Genomic DNA, 23,778 nt, shown 5'->3' on the forward strand with positions numbered 1-23,778 from the left:
CTTCTGTTGGTTTTCCCTCTCTCCTCTTCCCTGCTTACCTCTCCTTCCCCAGAGATGCCCTTTCTTCAGGGTGATGGGAAGGCCGGGGAGAGAAAGCAAGTCCAGCAGTGAGCTTCCAGATTGCTCTGAATCCCTGCTCAAAGCGAGAGGGAAGTTAGCATCTGTCTTCTCTCAGTGTGGGTTTCCTGAGCAGCTGGGAATTCCTTCCAAGCAATATGGACTTGATCAGATATGACATGGAGGATGGATGGATAATGATACGAGTTTTCAGCCACACTGATTCTGATGGCAGCAGGAGAAGCAACAGAGCCAGCAGGTTCTCTCTCAAAGTGATCGACTCAAGTTATCACATGTGAGTATAGTAGCTGTACATTCTGCCAATGTGACTTAGCGTCCAAACAATGAAATAGTTGAGAGTCACTAAACTACTGATGATTAAGCCAGGACAACAGGCTTAAACCAGGGCCATCCCAGGCAAATCAGGACATTATATATTATATAATGTTCTTTCTCATTGTAACACCATTCTATGCCTGGGCACAAATCCTTCCACTTTCTTTCTCAGATTTTTGCATCAGGACAGAACTAACTAGACCACATAATACTTGGGGCTGTTGACCGCCTGCTTTGTTTGGTTATGGCTCTTCTCATTATGCTGCCATTGGAAGATGCTGGATTTTGTACAGTTAGACAAACCAGAAGAGGAGTCTGCAGTGTAGCCGACTGAGACCTCTTACTCCATGGTCAGCTTCCTTCTGCCTTCCTTACTCACTGTTAAAGGAATACAAATTATTTCACAGTTCTTCAAGTTTGCTCTCTTCTTAGTATTTTTCTCCCACTCCAAATTTTGGCTGTCCAGCATAATAAGTTCACCTTAATTGACTAATTTAACTTTCTCTGTTACTTCCAAAGTTGACGCCTCTGCCCTTCCCTGAGAATGAAGATTTCCTTCTTCAATTAACACCTGTCATCCTGATTTTTCAGAGAAATGGTTGCTTAGTTCTTAGTTTTTCTATTTTATACAGAATGAATTTATCTGATTTTTTAGTATTTTAGTATTCTCACTAACAATTCAATAATATTTGAATTCCAAAAGACAAGTACTTAATTAGTATTTAGTGCACTTCTCTTTGGAAGCAGAGTAATGTTTTAGGGAAAAAAAATCATACTTTTTAGAATGAAAGTAAAAAGTTCTTTAAAAATGTACTTCTTATATACCATTTAAATATTTAGAAATTTAAGTATAGGAAATTGGTTGTTGTCTCAAATATGTAATAATTTTGGATGAAATACAAATAATTTTAAAATCACTTGTTGTATACTAGTAAAACAAAAGGTAAATGTTCTAAAGTCAAAAAAATCAAAAGTTGGCTATTGCACTCTAGATTATGTATTTATCCATTTATTAATACAAATTTTTTAAAAATATTTTTTTAGTTGTAGTGGGACACAATACCTTTATTTTATTTATTTTTATGTGGTGCTGAGGATTGAACCCAGCGTTCCACATGTACTAGGCGAGCGCACCACCGCTGAGCCACAACCCCAGCCCTCCATATAGATTTTCGTCTTTGCTTTTATGCCTACTATTGAACCTAGGAAAATTATTTTATTTTGTCAATACTTTCAAATCATGAAGCTAATCATCATTGACATGACCATAAATAGAAAAAAAAATGAGAAATAAGAAAGAAGCACATCCAGAAAGATGGAGCAAGATCTCCAAGATCCAATTCCTCCACAACAGCAGCAAGAATACTGACCAGCCTTTTCATATCTCTGAAAATTAATTGAAGGCTGTGGAAGTCTGTGGAGTATTTATTCAAGCATGTATTGAGCTGAAACTTGGTAATAATAGTAAGCTTGGCAGATTTTTAATCTGTCCTATCTGTGCATCTTTCTCTGGCTTTCCGTTTATGAGGGCTGGTTTTTAACAATCCCAGAGAATTGTCACTGGACTTTTCTGCTAGCTTGCTTACCAGCTTGAGGTCCAGTGTTCACAACGTGTATTTGAATGACACGGAGCCTTGCTTTGATAAAGATGCAGACGGTAGTGCAGACAGATCCCACAGCTTCCCCATCGTGAGGCCACAGGGTTTTACCTGTGGGAAGCTGCTCTTGCAAGGGAACAGTGCCAGTGCAGAAGTACAATTCCTAACTCCAGAGACTTCTACCTTGAAAGTATCTTCCTCCTTCCAAATAGAGTCAAGGCCCTGGTTGCATATTTCTCCCCAGAGGAATTGTCACTAGCTGAACTAACATTCCTTCCTTACCAAAGGAAAGGAAAAGATTTTAAACTTGAAAGCACCACAACATTAAAAACAAACAAGCCAACAATATAGATAAACAGATACATAGACCCGAGAGAGGAGTTAAATGAGCAAACAAAATCTTGTCAGAGAAATGGGGGTTGTTCCAAATACTGTAGGGTGGCTCAGTCAGTTTTGTGTTCAGGCAGATTTTGTCTTGCCTTCCTCTGCCATAGAGTCCAGGAAACTGAAAATCTACCATCAAAACACTGCTTTTTGGAGGTCAATCATCATCTAGCTACTATGAGGAAAAGGCAGTGGGAAGGAAAGACCTTGGCCTGACCATTCTGAACTACTGAACCAATGCCAGCAACCACTTCCAAACCTCTTGTTATTTGTGAAAAGTAAACAGGCTAATTTATTTAAGAAACTACTTAATCTGATTTTCTGTTACTCACAGGATAAGTCATTCCTAACTGATGCAGATAGGAAATTGGACATATGAAGCAGAAAAAGTCATTTATATAATTCAACTGGAAATACTTAGTATGAAAAATATGATGGCTTAACTAAAGATCTAAACAGAACGGTTCAGCAACAATGGATGTGATAAAAGACAAATTAGAAAGCTGGAAGATGACGTCCAGGATCTTTCCCAGAAGGAACCTGAAAGAGATAAAAATACAGACATTTAACAAAATTAAGAGTTATTAAAAAATGAAGTAGAAGCACCAATATCAGAATAAGAGGTATTTCTGATATAAAAACAATGAAATAAAGTCATTGAAAAATAATGGCTAAGATTTTCTCAAATTAAGGAAACATATTCATGCATTTAATTGAAAGATTTTATGCAGTATAAAGCAAATAGATAAATGAGCTTACACCAATATATCTATGATGAAATATAAAAAAATCAAATGACTTTGAGAAATTAAAAGCAGATTACCCCAATCTCTCAAGAGCTGTGTTATCAGATTGCTCAATGGCAATATTGGATAATGGATTACTATTTTTATTTTTGATATTGATTATTAAAGCCAGAGCCTCATACATGCTAAGCAAATGTTCTACCACAGAGTCACACCCTCTCTCCACCCCAGAAATACTATTTTTAGAGTGTTGAATAAAAGATATTTGATTATCACTTGAATGCATGAAAAACAAATTCTCACATGCATAATGCTTCAGAGGGCTTACCATGCAAAGCTTCTTTTTTAAAAATACTCTAGAACAAAGATCAGAGATACAGACTGTGGGGCAAAGCTTGTCCATTTTGTACATAAAGCCTTACTGGAACACTGTTCTGTTCATTCATTTATATATTGTCCAAGACTCATTTCCTGCTGTAATGGCATAGTTGAGATGTGACAGATTATATATTCGACAAGCCTAAAATATTTACTGTTAGAGAAATGTTATCATTAGAGAAAAAGTTTGTTAACCTCTTAAGCAAGAAAATAAATAAATCTAGGACATTTTGAGATGAGGGAAGTTAGGATGAGTAAATAACTTAGTAAATGATAAAGGACCAAACCAAAATATATCCCAAAGAATCCAGAGCTGAAGTATTTTATATGATGACCACACAAGAGGGAAGACACCGTGAAAATGGAAATTTCTGGTAAAGCATTTGGCTTGTGCATGCAACACTGTGGGTCTTCAGGTTTATGCTGATCAAGAGCATCACATCTAAGGAGGTGCCATTCACATTATCCATAGGCACATCTTCAGGAGATAATCGGAGCCTGAGTTCTGCTCACTCACATCATTGCCTTTCCGGGAAGGTGGTAGGGTTGAGGCATGAAACTGCATGTGTTTTCATGTATGATGTTTGAGCTGCTAAGAGGGTAGCAAATGTGGGCCTGTAGCTATGTAGGGCTCTGGAAAACCCTCTGAGATAATTTAAAATTATTTTTTCTTGAGGAAAGTTTCCCTTTTTCTAATTCATACAAAATTTTCCCCAGAGCTAACAGCTGCCATTTTAAAGAGGGGCAATTTTTCTATGATAGGTTTTTAAGTGATAGGGGAAGGTAAGTAGATGTGTGTTGTCAATAAATTAGTGGCAACCACTGAGAGTATAAAAATAAAACCAGCAGAAGAATGGTCTGTTTCACCAATGGAAGACAGGAGAAGAGGGGGTGGGGAATAGAAAACATGTTAAATAGAAATGCAAAATAGTCTGTCAGAAATAAATCCAAATGTAACAGCAATTATAATAAATATAAATGCATAAAACCAATTGATCCAAAAGCAGATGCTCAGATTAGATTTTAAAATGATGACAGTTAAGCAAGAGAATCAAATGACTGTATCTCCATGGAAACATAGACATGACATGGTAGTTGTCAAGTGATAGTTTTGAAAATGAAAGTTTAACTTGTTTAGGACCAAATTTGTCATAAGGAGCTATCTGATGTGATAAGAAGACGTTGAGGCTAGGTGCAGTCACAGAGAAATTCACAATCTCATTTAGTTTGGATATAAGTTGATCAGTTAATAGGATATAAGTTAATTATGATAAAAATAGAAAACATAATCCAATGACTTTCTTAAAAAACTGCTTATATAAAATATTGGTAATGTTCTTCCATAAACTTTATTATTTTCTATTTAACATTTTATCAATAGGTTGCAAACTACTGAATCCAATCTAGTTTTGAACCAGACAGCAAGAATGGAACACTTTCTTAATTTTTATGATTAACTTAGTTAATTTAATATGATTTTTATATTTAAAAAAGAATGAAAAAACACAATAGACATTATCATGGGGAACATACTAATTTCTACCCAATAAATACCTACTTCCAATAATGTATCTTGGTGTTAAAGAGTAAAGTAATATAGAGCATATATTCTGTTTTATAGAGTTTATGAAACAAAAGCCATTCTATACAATATTTAAACAAATTGAGTACCACTTTGGTCCTTCACAGTGTTGTCTGAAAATGTTTATACTCCAGAATTTCAAAATTTCCTTCAGTTTTCTGTGCCTGTAATTGTAATGAAAGAGAAAAATAACACCTAGAGAATAGTCACATTATAGGAGCAATGGTTTCATTACCACATTCTTCTGTAAATGTTTTCCAAAATTAAATATTTAAACTCTAAATACTCTAATGTCATGAAAATGAATAACTCAGGAAATGGGAAACTTGGCTTTGAGACTTTACAAAGGATGTTTGACTAGAAAACAGGTCATTCCATTCCTATAGTCATTGGGTAACACAATACAAATGGCAAAAGAAAATACATTAGTTGTGAACTTCTTAAAAAATTTTTTGAAGCCAAATCTAGGTTAGAATCAGCTATGGAGTCAACATCTTGTGTCCATTAGTGAATTAGTTGAAGCCTGGGGAAGTGGAGGACAAGAGAGAGAAGTAGAAAGTTTGGCTGGCTAGGGGAAAGCAGGGCTGTGTTAGGCCCGTGGAGGAGTGAAGAACAGAAACCATAAAGCCCTCTGCTACATGACTTTGTTTCCACTGATTACCACAGGAAGGGCAGGACGTCTTGTGATTATTGGTTAATACTGCAGAGGCTCATTTGAAAAGGGTAACTTTAAGATAACTTTCAGCTGAGGATAAATAGCTATGAAATTCCTAATTTAGTGCAGGTTTCTTAGGATAAAGCTTTATGAATACATTGCTCTAGATGACAGTTTGTATCTCTCCCCCAAATTCACACATTAGAACATAACTTCCAATTATTAGGAGGTGAAGGCTTTGGGAAGTAATTAGATCATGAAGGCACAACCCTCATGAATGAGATTAGGGCCCATATAAGAGAGATCCCAGAAAACTCCCTTGTCTCTCTATCACGTGAGGACACAGGGACAAGACTGCTGTCTATGAATCAGGAAATTGTTCTTCACCAGACAAGAAATCTACCTGCACTTCAGTCTTGGACTTCCCAGTCTTTAAAACTGTACAAAATAAATTCTGTTGTTTATAAGTCACCTAGGCTATGGCAATTTGTGATAGCAGCCCAAACAGATTGAGATACTCATTCTAGTAAACAATATCAGCATTTATTCTAGTTGAAAATAATTTGTGTGACTTCTGCACTTTTCTTCCTCCTCTTCTTCTTCCTCTTCAGAAATATATGTTACATGTGATATATGGGTATAGAATAATATGGGAGCCCATAGGAACATTACTTGCCTCAATTTTGAAGATCAAGGAAGATTATCTGGAGAGAGTGCAATTTTTAACTGAGATTGGAAACCTGCATTCAATCTGATCAAGGTCATCACTAACTTTTACATTGCCAAGTACAGTAGAAGAGTTCTGTTTTCTGGCTGACTTCTGCACCATACTCATTCTTTACCTGACTTCCAAGTTATCAGCCTTATGGCTTTCCCTCTATCTTACACACTGTGTCTGCTTAGAATCACCGTCTGGGTGTTCCTGTTTTTCTTGAACACTTCATGTTAGAGTGCCCAGGGTTTCAGTGCTTTGGCTTCTTCTTTTCAACATCTCTACTTAATTCCTTGATGACTTCATATACTCTTATGGATCTGAATGTCATTCATATACTGATAACTTTCTAATTTTTAGGCCTAAATATTGCAGATTTAATTATCTCCTCCACATTTCCCCTTAACAGTCTAACAAACATTTAAAAGTCAACATACATAAAATGGAAGTTCTGCTATGCCCATCTAAACCAGTTTATTTTGTGGCTCTCTTTGTTTCAGTTGATGTAAATTCCATCCTTCTAAGTTCTTAGGACAAAATCCTACAGTCACTTTTGAGCCCTTTCTTTTATTCATACCTCATATTTTTTCTTATTCATTTTCTTCTTCTTTTTTTTTTTTTTTTTTTGGTTCTGAGGGCTGAACCCATGAGAGGCTTCATACGTGTGAGGCAAACACTCTACCCTCAGCTACATGCCAAGCCTACCTCATATTCCTTCGGTCAGGAAATTCCATGGCTTTGTTTTTGACATATATACATAATTCATTTCTTCTCAACACCTCCATTGCTGTCACCTTGTGCTATTAACTATATTCAGGACTTCATGATCCAGACAATATTGCTGAAAGTTGTTTTGCATTAAGGAACACCAGGCTTAGAAGTGTGGAATATAAAAGATGGAAGAACTGGTTATTCTTCATGGAAGCAAAGTCTTAATGCTTTTTTTGATATGCTTTATACATCTGACAGATTTCTGGACACATGCACTATAAAGTACAAACTTTCTTCAGTTCCAATTTTTGAAATGTTTCATCCTTTAAGAAGAAGGGAATCATTTGATTTTTAAAATGACAGCAGCATCTCATTGCTTTCTGTAACCGGCTAAATCCTGAAATGTTCTGGATATGTTTCTGGTCAAGGTAAATGCTGATATCTGTGGATTTTGATGAAATTCACTTCTCCCTTCACCAAACCATATTAACACTTACCTTTGACAGTTAGAATAAGAAACTGAGTAATAAATCTTAACAAACATCAATTCACAGTACTTTTATGCACTCTTGGTATATACCTCCCAGCTATCTGGATAATTCTTGATCAGAGTAATAACTTTAGGTTAAATGTGAGACACTGAAAAAAATTTTAATTACAGAGAAGGCTGCCTTAGATTTCACTATCAATTTGATCTCCTATGAAGATGAAATTAAAAAGCAAAATTAGTAGACCAGGAAGAGATTATTTCAGGTCAAACTTTCTGCATAGTTGATAACATGATTTTTTGCATTGAACTGTATCTTGAGATTTTCTTTGCTACTGAAACATATGTATTTTCTAGTCATAGGTTTTGATTAAATTCTTTCTCCCAACTCTATTCTTCTGGAGATGCTTGTTTGAAACAAATATTCTAGGAAAAATTATCTTGCTGTTTCTTAACTTTTTCACCAAGCTTTCTTCATGGTATAGTTTTAAGTAGATGCATTTGCAAATAATTGCTCTAGCATCTTGTACACTGAAACATCCCATACCAACCCTAGTTATCTCTTGGAATATTGATTAATTGGTGATTGCAGTTGTTTCCAATGATGATACTGAACAATTTTTGTCTCTTCTCCAAAGAGATCCATTAAAGGAAAAAAAATGTCTTGGATCTTCTGAAATAAAACACCATTTAGGCATCTTTTAAAAATAAAAATGAGTTCTGAATTTCCTTATTTGTGAAAAAGTGAAGTAGGGAATGTTATAATAATTTGGAAAATGATTTTGAAAGAATAATTAAATGGAGAGAAAAGTGACTCATGCATATCAACTAAGATTGCGAATTTCTAGATACTATATGCATTAAGCATATACATTGAAGGACTCCCAGAGAAGGCAAGGATTACAATCTTTTTTCCTATGTTTATAAACACAGTGGCTATTCTATTCACTCAGCTTTGAATGCAACACCACAATTTCACTTGGGATCTGCTTCTCCATCTCAAGAACATCTTTGGGGGACCTGCTTAGAATAAGGGACAAAGCAATTGCTCAGCCAGTTTTGGTATTGCTACAAAATAGGTGAAAATAATTCCCCAGATATTCAGGTAAAGAGGAAGTTAGTATTTCTAAAAGAGACTTTCCATAGCTACTCTCAGCCCATATTTTAAAGCATCAAAGGTGCAGGTCCTGATTAAGCCCTGGGATACATTACTCGTATACATGATGGTGGGGTGGACCTAGGGGCAACTATTTCATAGTGGTAAGCATGGTATTTCTGAAGCTTCATTATCTGAGCCCTAATTGTGCAACCTTGGATACATGAGATAACTTCTTTGTTTCTGAATTTCCTTATTTGTAATATGGAACTAATAATAGTGATAATTGTGATAATACCTGCCTGTAAGATTGTTGAGAGGATTATATTAGTACCCTCAAATAAATGGTGGCCATTATTGAGAGGAGGGGTTCCAATTTTAGTGACAAAAAATTTAAATAAAGATATAAGCCAGATTATCTATTCCAAAATAAAATGAGACTATTTGAAACAGTCAATTTTAGTTCCCAGAGCTCTGAAGAATACTAGATTGAAGAAATTTTTATCAACACTTAAGAAAGTATATTGTGAGAAGGGACCTTGCTGATAAGAAACAGATGCTAAAGACCTTAGTGGAGAAGACTCGGTGTTTTTACTGGAAAGGTAGACTCTGAATCATAAAGTACAGCAAAATTAGCTTTGCACAAGCTTATGTAACACCCATGTTTTTTGATCATGTGCTTTATTTGCTTCTGAGTTTCAGTGATGAAATTCTCTGAGAACTAAAGCAGGAAGACTTCTGCTTTCTCTGTTTTAGTTCTTAGAGAATGTCATCACCGAAACACAGAATCAGATAAAGTGGGTGAACAATGTTTTTCATTTCCATGAACCATCAAATAAGTAGATGACATTATGTTGAATTTGTACTCATTAAAAATATGTACCTAAAAGAGACTAGTGTATTTGTTACAAAACGTAACATTGTTCACAGATATAAAATCAACATATTGTTATGTCTTTTTAAAATATCATTCCCAGTAATTAAAAACTCCAAGTCCTTGGTTAAACTCCATGAGTTTCCCTAAATACTCAGTTTCTAGGTTACTCTCACCTCACTATCCTATAAGTATATGCTCAAGGAAAACAAACTGTAGTTCAGTTTGGTTCAATTTAGTTCAGGTCAAAAGATAAGCATCTATTATGTGCAAAGAACAGTACTAGATGGCAGCACTAAGAAGATAGTGTAGGGAAAGAAATAAAGAGGCAAACACAATCATTAGCAAATATTTGGTCAGAACTGACTGTATTCAAGAAACAGTCTATAACATGGCATTCTAGGTATTATAACAATAGATTGTATCTGACAGCCAATGGGATGGGTTATGAAGGATGAGAAAGGAAAATCTCAAAATAAAATGATATTTAAAGAGAGTTCTGAAGGAGACGAGAGAGGAAGCTTGACAGACCTTGCAAAAGAGATTTTCAGGCTGAAGGAAAAGGAAATGCAAGGACCCTTCAGTGAGATCCTGGTTCCTGTGCAAGCTGAGCAGTGATCAGGGGAAAGTGATGATCAGGGATTTGATGGAGGGAGGGTCTTATAGGCCACAGCCTGTAAGAGGTTGGCTTTGGTTCTGAATGAGAGAGTTGCTAGTAGAGGCTTTTACTCCAAGGGACAGAGAAAAGATTGCCCAGGTCAGAGGGCTTAGAGACTAGTTAGGAGGGATGGTGAAATTCCAGGACAATGGCTTGGACCAGGACAGCTATAGTGGAGGTAGTGAAAATTTTAAGACTCTGAGTATATTTTGAAGTATGAGCTAACAGAATTATTTAGGATCAGAAAAAGAAGGGATTAAGAGCGACTCCAAGATTATTGGCTAATAAATGGAAGAATGGAGTTTTGCTATGAAGGGAAAGAAGTAGAGGGTGGAAGCGGGGAGCATGTAGGATCAAGAGAACTTTTTGACAGATGGTATTTAGCATGTTTCTGTATTTATAAGAATGGAGGAGAAAAAATTGAAGATCTGAGAGAAAAAGGAAATAATTGCAGTAAGGATGTCTTGAATAAAACTTAAGGTAATGAATCCAGAAAAAAAAGAGGTGTTGATTTAAAATAAGAGCATAGGCAATTCAATTAGAATGACAGAAGGGAAGGCAAAATATGTGTAGGTGAGGTAGAATATAACATATGAAGACAGATACAAGTGCAGGTAGGTTGGTGGATTTCATGGTGGAAACTTGTAGAAGTTTATTTTCTGATGGTTTCTAATTTCTTAATAACGTGAAAAGCAAGCCCATTATCTGAGCAAGAAGAAAATGAAAGTGGTATTAGAGATTTGAATACAAATAAAAAGAATAAAATTGTCACTGAGGACCATAGACAGTGTAATAAAAGGCAATATGATTGGATTGCTAGAAACATCTTTGAATTCACTTGTTATCTGTGGTCGAAAAGTTAGTTAGACCAGTCACTATACCTGTGTTTTTGTCCAACCACACCAAGGTACAGGGGATGTGGAGAACTTGGATTTTTCCAGTGTTGGGATTTTGCTAGACGTTGACAAGGGAAGGTCAGAGGGATAGGAGAATATGGTATCTGCAGAAGAGTGATTAAGGTCTTGGGCCATGGCACTCTCTAGGTGGACATGGCAATGGGCAGTGAAACCTTGAGGAGGTGAATTTTGGTTTAAAGCTATTCCATGAAGTATCTATCAAAGTGGGCTCAGAGAATTCCTAAAGGATTAGTAGAGATAGTGGTATGCTTGAAATTGACATCATGAAGGGCTGAAGATGATGTTAAGGCCTTTGTATAACCAGGGAAGAGTGACTGAAAAGAGTTGAAGAACAAAGTATTTTGAGGAGGAAGATTAGGACAAGGGAGTACAAGGTACAGAGGATTGTCTGCCTCAGTCTTCCAATCCTGACTGCACATTCAAATTGTCTGAAGAGCTTTTTAAAAATATACCAAAGGCCAGGTTCCATCTCAGACAAATTAAACTAGACTTTCTAAATGTGGAACCTATGTACTGGTATTTTAAAAACTTCTTATGAGGTTCTATACAGGCAAGTTTGAGACCCATGGATAGACATATATAGACATAATTATAGGAAATAATTATGGAGGAAGAGAAAATGAGCCAGGAGATAAAACCTTTAAAGATTCAGGTGGAGGAAGTGGTGACCAGGATGTCTGCTCTGTACCTTTGTGAAATAGCAACATATAGATATGAAGCATTTTGATTCAGTTTACAAGAAGACTTAAAAAGCGTTTCAATTGCAAGACCTTTGAAAATACCCAGATTTTGAAATGAAAAAAACCCAGCTAATCTTCTTGGTTCTGTTTTAGAGAATCTTCCTGGTGCTTTTGTACTTTCAGAAGGATAATCCATAACAGTTCTGCATTGTACTGAATTCTGCACTGTGGCATATAGAATAAAACTGGCTTTTAGCACCAAAGTTTTCTATAAAATATTGAATGAAGAAAAGAACAGTAAAAATCAAAGTAAGTACATATTTCTAATGGAGGATTTAAATGTTCTGGAAGGTTCTTGTTTCTAAAAACAAGCAAATAAACATAGAATCTTTTACATCGGAAACAAATCCAACCGTTAATGCACACCCCAAATATCCTAGATATGCTTCTTTAATTATTCAGAAATCTTTGCTTGTGTTATAGTCTGCTGGGGCAGAATCTTCTATAACTTTTATGTTAAAAGATGCAAAAGTCTTTACTGGGTTGAAATTGAAATTATATTTTGCCCTTGCATTCTCTCTTGAATAACTTTTGCAATTCTCAGCAAAGCCTAGTGTTTATTTCAGACCTGTTCATAAATTACCATTGTGGGTACTTTTTCCCAAGGGTGGACTTCCATCATTTGTTGAAAAGATAGAGTATAACCCTATCTCAGTTCTCATTAGGGTTAGGCATTATTATTGCATGTACATTTTTCAAGGTTGTTAATCTAAATCATGAATCTTTTTAAAAGGTCACGGAAGTAAATTTTTGATATATACAGATAAAACTGTGGTTGGCAGATATTATTTCATTTGAGAAGCCTGAAAAGAATGACATAGTCCTATTTTTAATTCACAGCCTGGGAAAATTGGAAGATGGCCCTGCTGTGGTGTCCCATTCTTCCTGCTAAGGACAATACCGGAAGAGTCAGCTCCATGAACAGACAGGAAGGCAGAACACTATACCAGCAATGTTTCAGTCACATTTCTTGAGAGCTACATTTGGAGGTCTAATAAATTTGGGGTTTGCATTTTTTATTCTTTGAATGCTCCCACTTAAAATGTGGGAATCTATGTCATATAACTTTGAAGTGCTGAGTACTTCATTTAGCTAAGTGGAAAGATGTATAGAAGAAAGATAACAATCTCTTTTTGGAAGGAGGTCAGAATGGATGGGTGATGCAGGAGGCAGGAAGATGGAAGAAAATCAAATAGGAGCACAGAAGATGAATATTGTAAGCCCTGTAATTATATTATAGTTTCTTCTTTAGCCAAACCTGCCCATTGGTCTGGTGGAAGTAGGAGGAAAGAGGAGGATGCAGGGAACCATATTTACTTATTAATTCGTGTGTGTGTGTTTGAGTGTGGGTGGTGGTATGGGGCCATGAGTTCATATAATAAACAAATTTCTACAAAGGAATATTTGATATAAGGATCTCAGTGAATCATCAAGAATTGAAATTAGTTTCTTTTCAATAAAATGTCAAGTGTAGGTGAAATTACCAAAGATGGAATGTTATAAGAATCTGAAACCTTTTTCAAAATCAATCTTTAATAAAATAGAATGTGGATAATGAATAAGGACTTCTCATTAGAAGCTATTTAACAATGAGACATCACAAAAGGTTGATAATAAAACTTTCCTGATAGTCATACTTCTGGAATTTGACTTTATTTTGTCACACTGTAGTGAGGTAAAAGAAAGAAAAATAAAGAAACAATGAGATCTTTTGACCTTAGTTCTAATTTAGTTGATTCACATTTGCAGAAATGCATCCTTGTGTCTACATTATTGTGATGGAAACACCACTCATTATTTTTATGTGTATTTGAGATTCTGGCATTAGTTTATTTCTTCAGAGTAAAATTTTAATTATGAATTATGAGTATGATATTTCAAAATAAAAAACTAGGACTTGATTTTACACATGTACATATTCATGTGTATACATGCCTCCCATATATATATGTATATATATATATATATATATATATATATATATATAATATATTATATATATTCATGTGTATACCTACTACATGTACACTTACTTAAACATAATATAAATATATGCCTATATATATGCATATATATATGCCTAGTCTACACATACTATATATATATATATATATACACACACACACACATATATATAATATATGCATTATATACATATCTATCTATCTATATACACACACACATGCATATACACATATAATAGGGTGACTTGGTTGAGCTTAAAACTTAAGGGGAGATTAACCATGTGAGACCTTATAAATAATTACCTTCAAAGATAGTTATTTGAGTGAGTTGAATGAATAAGGACTTTTACTTGGCAGAGGAAGAGAAAGAATGCTGATGTGAAGGCAAATGAGATAGAGAAAATAGACAGGAAAAAAAATATTTGAGGGCTAATGTGGTGGTTTCATATGGTACCAGTATAGCTAAGCTAGATCTGTGGTTCCCAGAATTCCCTTACCATGTGGTTCAGAGTTAGGGTTGGTCAAATGAGGAAATTAAAAGAGATGTGGAAGCTGGTACTAAAGCAGTGGCCATCACATTCCAAAGGTAATGGGGGACTGGAGGTGCTGTTTTCATGTATTCTGTGGCTCATCTGCTGGGTCACCCTGGAGCATCTGCAGAGTCCATCTTTTTCTGACTCTTGAGGTGCCGTACCTTCATTTTCTCAAAGTCTTGAGTCAAATGCCCACGCATCTCAGAGATGAAAGATACCACCTCCTATAGAACACCAAAGCCATCAAGGATTGAGAGTGTCAGACACAGGACCTATTTGATCTTGTGTGTTCTTGTCATTATTCTTCCTCATTTAACATCCACCTCTGCCTACCAACTGCCAGCATGGCTTTCCCTTACAACCTAAGGCTCAACATCAGGTGTGGAATCCACTTTATTCGTGTGCTTAAAGGAAAAAATATTGGGATGAACAAGTGACTGCTCTCACAGATTGTTGAGGAAAAATAAAGAATATTGTTATGATTTGTATATGAGGTACCCCCAAAACCTCACGTGTGAGACGATGCAAGAAATTTCAGAGGTGAATTATTGGGTTATAAGAGCCTATACATAATCAGTGCATTAATTCATGAATGGAGATTAACTGGCCAAGGAGCGTAGGCAGGTAGGTTGTGGACAGAGGAGATGGTCACTGGGGGCTTGTCTTTGGGACTTACATTTTGTCCCTGGTGACAGAGAGCTTTCTTTCTGCTTCCTTGGAACCATGTCCTGAGCTGCTTTCCTTGGCAATGATGTTCTGCCTCACTGTGGGTCCAGAACAATGGAGCTGGCTGCCTATGGACTGAGACCTCTGAAACTGAGTACCAGTTATGCTCTTCCTCCTTTAATTGTTCTTGTCAGGTTGTTTGGTCACAGTGATAAAAAAGCTGACTAAAACAAACATGATGAAATTAGTTGGTTGTTTTTAAGAGCACTGGAGATTGTGAAAAGAAAATGATGAGCTTAAGCTTTTAAGTTCCCAGCTAAAGGATGGAAAATAGAATAGAAACTTCAATGACCACTAAAATAAAGAGAAACTTAAAAAGAAATTTGCTGTGACTGTGGTATGTGTATTGAAGTGTGCCTGTCTGTTATGTGTATGGGAGGAGTGCACGACTCTTATAGCTGCATTGCTGAGTTTTCTGAGAACCAAGCCCAGAGTCTAATTTTAGGAGTGGTTTATTATAATGCAAATTGAATTCCCAATCTGGAAGGCTCTTTTTGTAAGAGTTAGGTAATTGTCTGAGAAAGAGTGGGATTCTTAAAATTGGGATAGAGGTGTACGGATAGATTCTGTTGAAACTGAAGACTTGAACCCGCATATATCAACAAGTTCCTTTTGTCCCTAGAGTCAGCCCTTGTTCCTCAGCTCAGCCAGGTTGTCGCCTCTTTCCTGAAGGACCTGTCACAGTCTCCTCTGAGACGGTGGCCTTATAAGATACTGCCAATCGTCCTCAGGATTTTAGAACTATAACAAGACTTAAGTTACAGAAGAGCCCAGAAGGTGAGGTGCAAAGTGTGAGTCATGAGCAGTTGTAACACGTGGTAAAATTTTGCTCACTTGCAATGATAGAAACCTAGAGCACACCGATTCTCAGGAATTAGGACAGGCTGAGTTAATTGATATTAAAGATATGAGCAGAGATTCTGTATTTAATAAGTTAATTTGAGTAGTTGAAACAAACTCTGACAGTTTTTTTTTAAATTAAATTTAGTTCAATGAAACTTGAACCCAAGATCACTAAATGAAATTATAATATCAGAATTTCCATGAAATGCCAGATAAATGTATGGTAAAGCTTTGGAAAAACTGGAATGTTAGAGTGGATTTACAATGTAAGACCTGCTCACTGCAGTCTCATTATGTCCCCATGCTCTAGAGGACACTGACTTCCAAGCTCATGAGGAAAAAAATCCATGAAGGGCACCTCACCACTATCATAGAAGGGCTTTTTGGTGTCTATACTCTGTAGGCCAAGACAGACAATGGTAATGATGCTATCAAAATGAATTCACCTGAACAGTGGGACAATGGGGCTCTCAAAAGTCGGGAACCAAGTGATGGCGCTGGCAGAGGGAATGTGTGTTTATTTGGTTATTATAAAAGAGAAAAGCAGCCAAAGCAGTTATCAGGAGAGTCTGATTTACAGATATTTTTGGCTTTCAGTTGATCATGCAACTGAAATACATAGCATTCTCCTCCACTTTCCTATAAAGTTCCCTTGACTTTTCAATTGACCATTTAAGGGCTTAGTGCAGTTACCAGAAATTTCAAAAAATTGTAATTTTGACTTGTGGCAGAGATTCTGCAGTGGTAAAATAGGTGGCATAGAATGTGAACTGGATCTTCTTCTGTTGCGTTATGATTTCAGTTGAGATCATAAACCTGAGAATTGTAGGTGGTAAGTACGCTCCTATTTTAAATAGAGATACTAAATACATCCATTACCGAATTATTTTTTTTCCATTACCAAATTATTAAAAGCAAAGCCTCTCTATCTATCCATCAATTTCTATATTATTTAAGAGACTTAAAAGAGTTATGAGAGGGTGGGGAGGGAGAAGAGAACTTAAAATAGTGTGTCCTTGAATTAATTAGGAGTACAGTACCATAGTATTTTCTCTTCCCTCTCATGGAAAGGAACAATCAGTTGCTGGCAGTCACCTCAAGGCAATTGATGGATCTCCAAGAGAATAAATCTTTAAAACTGGAGATGCCAGGATGTAGGAGGATTGGAGTATCATTTCCTGACTGGATATTTGTTTAGCTGTAGGAACTTTTAAGTTCACTTAATATTCTTACCAGAATGGATTCTGTTAGGAAAGCCTTTACACTTTATTAAGTCCCATACAGCAGAGATGTAGATGAACAAAAAACTGTTGCTTCCTACCTGTCTGTTTCTAGCCTGGAGAATTCTTAAGCCATGAAGCTGACTGGACCAACTTGTAAAAGCAAACTACTCAGAGAAGACAAGATCCTAACAAATGGTATTCCACCATTTGGTGGGGTATGAGTGTGCAAATATTCCATAGTCCAAGTGGCTGTCAAGAAAAGATAACACTGTCTCATTGAGCCCTTACACAAGAGGGAAATATGGTAAGAGAAGCCCCGAGCGTGAGATAGTAAGAGATACACCAAAGAAGGCAACAGGTCAACTGGAGATGCATAATTCATGTACAGGAAATCTGCAGGCTAGAGGTCCTTGAGGGCAATGACTAGGGAGCACCCAAATGTGTTCCATGAGAGAGACAGCATTAGGGCATCTGCTATTGTGATTAGATACAATATCCATAGTTGCTTATTCTCTTCTGTCTACTACTTTGACCATGGGGCACACTGTGGTGTAGACAGAGTAAGGAAGTTGGGAAACAACAAAGATCCTTTGTCATCACAGTTACTTGATACAAAGGTCGAGTTTGAGTCATGGGAAAGGTGAGTTGGAATAAGTTAGACTAACGTTCTAATTTAGATGGACATTTTTAGTATGTGAGATTGGATCACACTTAATGATAATTGTTCTTGTCTCTGAAAGAGAACAGAAAGACAAGGTATATGTCTTGACAGGAGAGGAAAGTAAGGAAGCTCACTTCTTTGAATAAAATGCAATATACACAAAAATGTGCCAAGAAATAGAGAATAATAATTGCATATGGCAGCAAGATGGTGTATTAGATGCAATACTAAATATATTTTGAAGCTAAGTTAATACTCAACATTAGAACAAAATTACTAGCAGCTGTCCTAAAGAGCAAACCAAAACAAAAACCTGAACCAAGCAACTAATCTGACCAAATGATATTTTTCATAGAAAAATATAAATTGGTTAATTATTTACTGACAATTTATAGCTTTCAGCTTTTCCAAAATTATATGTGCATTTAAAAATTTGATTTTTATTTTTTGCAATTATTTTTCAGATATAGATGGCATTTCTGATTTAAGATAAGTGAAAAAAAATTATATTCCATGCTATTTTTTTCTGACTTCAATTCATGACTCCAATGAAGAGGAGGCATTCATAGATACAAAAGCAAGAACACTGAAAGAATACTATACATGGTATTTTTCTGTTCATTTTATCTAATAGAAATGTTAAAATAAGTCTTTCATGTGACAGATTAGGTAACAGCAAGCTAGAAGATCTTTTTTTCACAGCTTGCTTTTACTGTGCCATTTCCTTTCGTTTCCTATAAATGTGTTTGGCCCACAGACCTCCCATTAGTTTCAAAGGGTTTCAGTGTCTAAATATACACCAGGACATGAAAATGTGTCCTAGTAAGACTTCTATTGTCTCATGCAATAGTACTTCAGGGGGAATCCTTCTAAAAGATTGGCCATTAATTCTACTTCCTGCCCTTGCCAATGATTAGATGAGGAAATAGCGTGACTTTAAAATGAAACAACCGCACAGAGGACATTCATTAAGCTGCCAACAGTAGGAAATAATAACAAAATGTTTTCTTCTTAAATCTGGGTATGGAAATTGAACTGCAGGAGGAGGCTTTGTGGTAATGCCAAGGTAGAGTCGAGTCAGTCTTTGAATAATGGGCAGTTTATATTGGTTAAAAATATGAATGTGCATATAAATTCAGTGAGTGTGTTTTGAGCCCCAGCTATTTGCCAGGAATTGCTGTAGAATTTGGGAATGTAACAATGAACCAAAGTGTTCAAAAATCCTATATTCATATAACTTACATTCTAGAATGCAAAGATAGTAAATACAATTTTTGTGTATGCATTGTGACATGTATGTATTACTCTATGACTTACATGTAAGTCATAGAGTAATATGCTTTGTTAAGCCCACAGAACCAAGGAAGTGGAGGGAAGGAAAAAATACAGCTATAAAATATTAAATAGGATGGTTCTGGACATCCTTATCATTTAAGCAACTCAGTAAATGTCTGAGGGAAGTGAGGAAGTTAGCAATTCCTGAAAGAAGTTTCTAGGTACAGGGCAAAACAAGCGCTCATTGTGTTTGGTAGGATAGAAAAGAGACCAGTGTGTCTGGTGGAGGGAAAGAAGGGAGTGGTGATAGATGAGAACAGAGAGGTTGCAGGAACTCAGATTATGTGGGACTTTATAGACTATGGTCAGGAAAGAGGCTTTTATGTGGAGTGGGATGAACATTATTGGAGGGTTTTGAGTAGGTTCATGACATTAGCTCGACTATCATTTTGAAAGGATTGCTGTGTTTTCTGAGTTGAAGATAGATTGCCCACAGGATGGAAGAAGACTAGTTGGGTGACTATGGTACCAACCCAGATAAAGGATGAGGATCAGAGCAGCGCAGTAATGGTTGGGGCAGTAAGAAGTGAATATGAATTGAAAATAGATGCAATAAGATTTGCTAGAGCATTGGATATAGAATACGAGAAAAAAAAGACTCAAAGATGACTCCTAGTTTTTTGGTCTGAGGAGCTGGAAGGATGGAAAAAATGCTCTTGAAATGGGGCAGGCTGTGAGAGGGGAGCTTAAAAGGAAGCTCTGTCTAAGATGTGCTAAATTTAAGAAGTCCAGTAGAGCTAAGCATGGTGGCATATGCCGGTAATCCAAGCAGCTTGGGAAGCTGAGGCAGGAGGATGGTGAATTCAAAGCCAGCCTCAATAACTTAGTGAGGTCCTAAGCAACTTAGGGATACCTTGTCTCAAAATAAAAAAAAAATACAACGAGCTGGGGAAGAGACTCAGTGTTCAATTGCTGGTACCCTCCCCGCCCCCCACCACCAAATGAAGTCCACTAGACTAGGGAGTTTGGTGTATGAATCTGATGTTCTAGAGAGAGATCTTGGCTACAAACATAAATGTGGGGTGTAGAAACACACTCACACACAAGCACACATACACACAACCTAAAAGGAGTTTTAAGTGGAGTGGTGATGGGCAGTGAAAGTCTTCTTACATTACAGAGAATTCAAGGAAAAAAATGGGAATAATTTGGAGATAGCAAGTGTAGCAAAATTTTAAAGGAAATTTACAATATGGAGGAGAAGATAGATGCATGGGAGGAAACTGGAATGAGGAGTGAGTTCATCGAGAGGATTTCTTTTTCCCCGCATTTTTTAGATGGTAGAAATTATAGCAGTTTTGTTTGTACACTGATCGAAATGTCACAGCAGCAAGCAGAAAATTGATGATAGAAGAAAGAGAAAGGATTGCTGTGCTGATGTGATTGTGTAGGCGAGAGGCGTTGGTGTCTAGTGCCGGAGAGGGATTGCCTCTAGACAGAAGCAGGGATAATCCATCCGGAGTAATTGGTGGGGAGGGAGACCATGTGGGTGCAGAGGCTGGTATTTGAGTAAATGTGCTGTGGGGGCACCTTTGGAAATTCTTTTGGGGCTTTTCTCAGTGAAATAGCAAGCATGTTCTTCAGCTGAGAGAGAAGATAGGGGAAAAGATATTGGGAACCAAGAGAAGTGGGATGTAATTTTCTGGGAGGCTTCTAGAGAAATACAGGAGGATAACTGCACCCAGGTCTAGCCACTTGCTTAATGTTCCTTAATCTATCATGGGGAAGACCTGTGTGTACCATTTCTCTTAGATAATTTAAAGTGAAGCCAATCAGCCTAGTTTTATGTTACATTAAGTACATGGGGGCAGGCACAATATGATAGATATATGTCATCCATCAGGTTTGAGGTTTTTCCCGGGGCGTATAATGAAGTGAGAGAGGAATGAGGGAGAGGGAAGTATAATCAAGGGAGGGCTATAATGATGGGTTATGAAATTTAAGAAAGGCAAGTAGGGAAGCAAGGACACGAAGGTTTTAGGGACATTTAAAATGTGTTTGATTCATGAATTTTAGATCTTGGGGAAGCCAAGAATTGTTGGAGTTGGAGCACTAGAAGAAAAATGATCAAGAGTGTAACATTTAGCATTGGTCATGACAAAGACGAGACCCTAGGGCAGGAGAGTGGGAGAGAAGGGTGGGCTAGGATGATCTGACTGTAGTAGGAGATGAAGATGGAGGAACTGAGAGGAAGGCGGGCATCAGAAGGATAATGTACACTAATGTTGGAATCTCCAAAAACACAAGCTGAGTTGTTCTGGAGAAAGAAACAGTGAACCAGATGCTAAAATTTTTAAGGTCTTGGCTCCCCCCCCCCCATATTTTTAATTTAAAAAGTTTATTTCAGTTTTGAGGCACTGGGTATTGAATCCAGGGACTTGTGCACGTTAGCAAGCACTCTACCACTGAGCTACATCCCTAGTTCTTTTTATTTTTTGTTTTGAAACAGGATCTTTCTAAGTTGCTTAGGTTGACCTCAAATTTGTATTTGTTCTGACTTAGTTACCCAAGTAGTTGGTATCACAAGCATGTGCCAGTATTCATGTATTTATATATCCCAAAATGCTCAATGAAGTCTTGTCTCAAATAGAAAAGCAAAAGAATCCATTTAAATAACCTTCAATAAAAGGTTGACTTCATTATGGCATGTCTATATAATGGAATAATATAAAATAAGGCTAATTCATACACAGTGACTAGGATATATGTTACATATGTTTTTAAGTGAAGAGATTAGGTCACAAATCAATATAAAGAGTTAAATTTATTTAAAAATACATGATACTTACAGGGATCTGATGCTTCATGCATAAAGGATCATGTATCCAGCAGAAATTCTCAGGGTTTGGAGTTGGCAAAACTCTAAGGTAAAGTGACGTTTCATTTCTTTTCATAGCCATATAAGTTTTGTTCTCCACACTTGTGAGACTACTACTTAGATGGAGAAATATGAAATTACCACTATTCCTTCATCTCACAATGTGCTCTCTCCCACTCACTGTTCCTATACAAAATTAAAAATCATGCTGACTTTCATTGTTCCTACATCCTCGCTTTTTTTAGAGTTTACTACCTAAGCATGCATGTTTACACATTGTAGAACAACTCTGTGTGTGCACTTTGGATAAATAGAATAATCCATTATGAATTCTATTATGGGGACTTCTTTTGTTCAATATTATGTGTATAAAATTCATTCATATTGCAAGGTATAGGGGTCTATTTTCATTTTTGTATAATACTCTCTCTATATACTATATACCATACTTCATAATTCTGACTATTGATGGATGTTAGACTTATTCACAGTTTGAGGCTCTCATGATCTGCTATGAACATTCTTGTGCAAATATCTTGGTGCATCTGCATGTGTGTTTCTGTTGAGTATTCTAGCAATAAATTGTAAGTTATAGGGTATGTGTCACTTCAAGTTAAGTACTTGATGACAAACTTTTTACTCTCATTAGCAGTGTAGTCCCTTTTGCCTCAGAGTCTTTCCAATACTTGGTCTTGTCATTAATACTTTTAAAGCCATTTTAATGGGCATGTAAGGGCATTTCTTGTGGTTTTAATTTGTATTTCCATCATTATTAGTGAAGTTGTTCATTGGCTATTTGAGTAATCTGTTGGACATTGTCTGTTCCAATACCAAGAACATTTTCCCCTATTGGATTTTTTGATCTGTGTTTTAGTCAGCTTTTTCAGTGCTGTGACTAAAACATCCAACCAGAGCAACTTTAGAGGAGGAAAAGTTTATTTGAGGGCTCAAGGTTTCAGAAGTCTCAGTCCATTGACAGCTGGCTTTATTCCTCAGGTCTCCAGGTAAGGCAGAACAATATGGAGGAAGAATGTGGCAGAGGAAGAAGTTCATATGATGATTGGGAAGCAGAAAGATGCTCCACTTGCCAGATACAAATATGTACCCCAAAGGCATGCTCCCAATGCCACACCTCCTCCAGCCACATCCTACCTGCCTTCAATCACGACTCAATTAATCCCAATCATTTTCTCTCTGAACCCTCTTGCAATGTCTCACATGTAAGCTTTGGGGGGACTCTTCACATCCAAACCATAACAATCTGGCTTTTTTTTTTTTTTTTAAAGAAATTTGTTTCTTTTCTTTCTTTCTTTTTTTTTTTTTTTTGAAATTCAAGACATACACCTCTTTTGGATCTGTATGTTGCAAATGCTTTCTCTCACTCTGTGGCTTGCTTTTTATATCCTGTTAATGGTGGTCTTTGACAAAAACTCCAGTACAGTCATATTTATCAATATTTTCTTCGTGGTTCTGTGTGGTTTATGTGCCCTATTTGAGAAATCTTTCCCTATATTAAGTTTTAAAGAAAATACAAAGAAAACAAAGAAAATACAAAATACATCTTATTATAAAAATATGTTTATAATAAGAGCTAACATTCAGTGGAACAAATTCTCCCACATATTTATTTTTCTTTAGGTTATAAAGCAATCAAATTTTCCCAATTTGATTGCTTTGTATTTCATATTTAGTTATATAATCTACCTGAAGTTGACTTTTTGTGTTTGGAATGAATAAGTTTCAT

General features: G+C 36.3%; 2 long non-coding RNA genes across 3 annotated transcripts in view; both read left to right on the top strand.

Moving 5' to 3' along the window:
* Positions 1-13,567, top strand: part of LOC124102623 (uncharacterized) — a 36,726-nt gene extending 23,159 nt beyond the window's left edge. The window contains exons 1-3 of one of the 2 annotated variants that reach the window (XR_006854943.2): positions 1,183-7,587; positions 12,025-12,180; positions 12,772-13,567. This is a non-coding gene — a long non-coding RNA (uncharacterized LOC124102623). Of the gene's footprint in view, positions 1-1,182; positions 7,588-12,024; positions 12,181-12,771 lie in introns of those variants that run through there. The other variant, XR_006854941.2, reaches the window with a different exon arrangement.
* Positions 13,568-21,240: 7,673 nt separating this feature from the next.
* Positions 21,241-23,490, top strand: LOC131424718 (uncharacterized). The gene is made up of 2 exons (XR_009228182.1): positions 21,241-22,083; positions 23,031-23,490. It is a non-coding gene; the product is annotated as an uncharacterized LOC131424718 (long non-coding RNA).
* Positions 23,491-23,778: the final 288 nt, after the last annotated feature.

Source organism: Marmota monax, unplaced genomic scaffold (assembly GCF_021218885.2).
Source record: "Marmota monax isolate L192 unplaced genomic scaffold, Marmota_monax_Labrador192_F-V1.1 WCK01_AAM20220418_F8-fsc00002, whole genome shotgun sequence".
NCBI lineage: Eukaryota > Metazoa > Chordata > Mammalia > Rodentia > Sciuridae > Marmota > Marmota monax.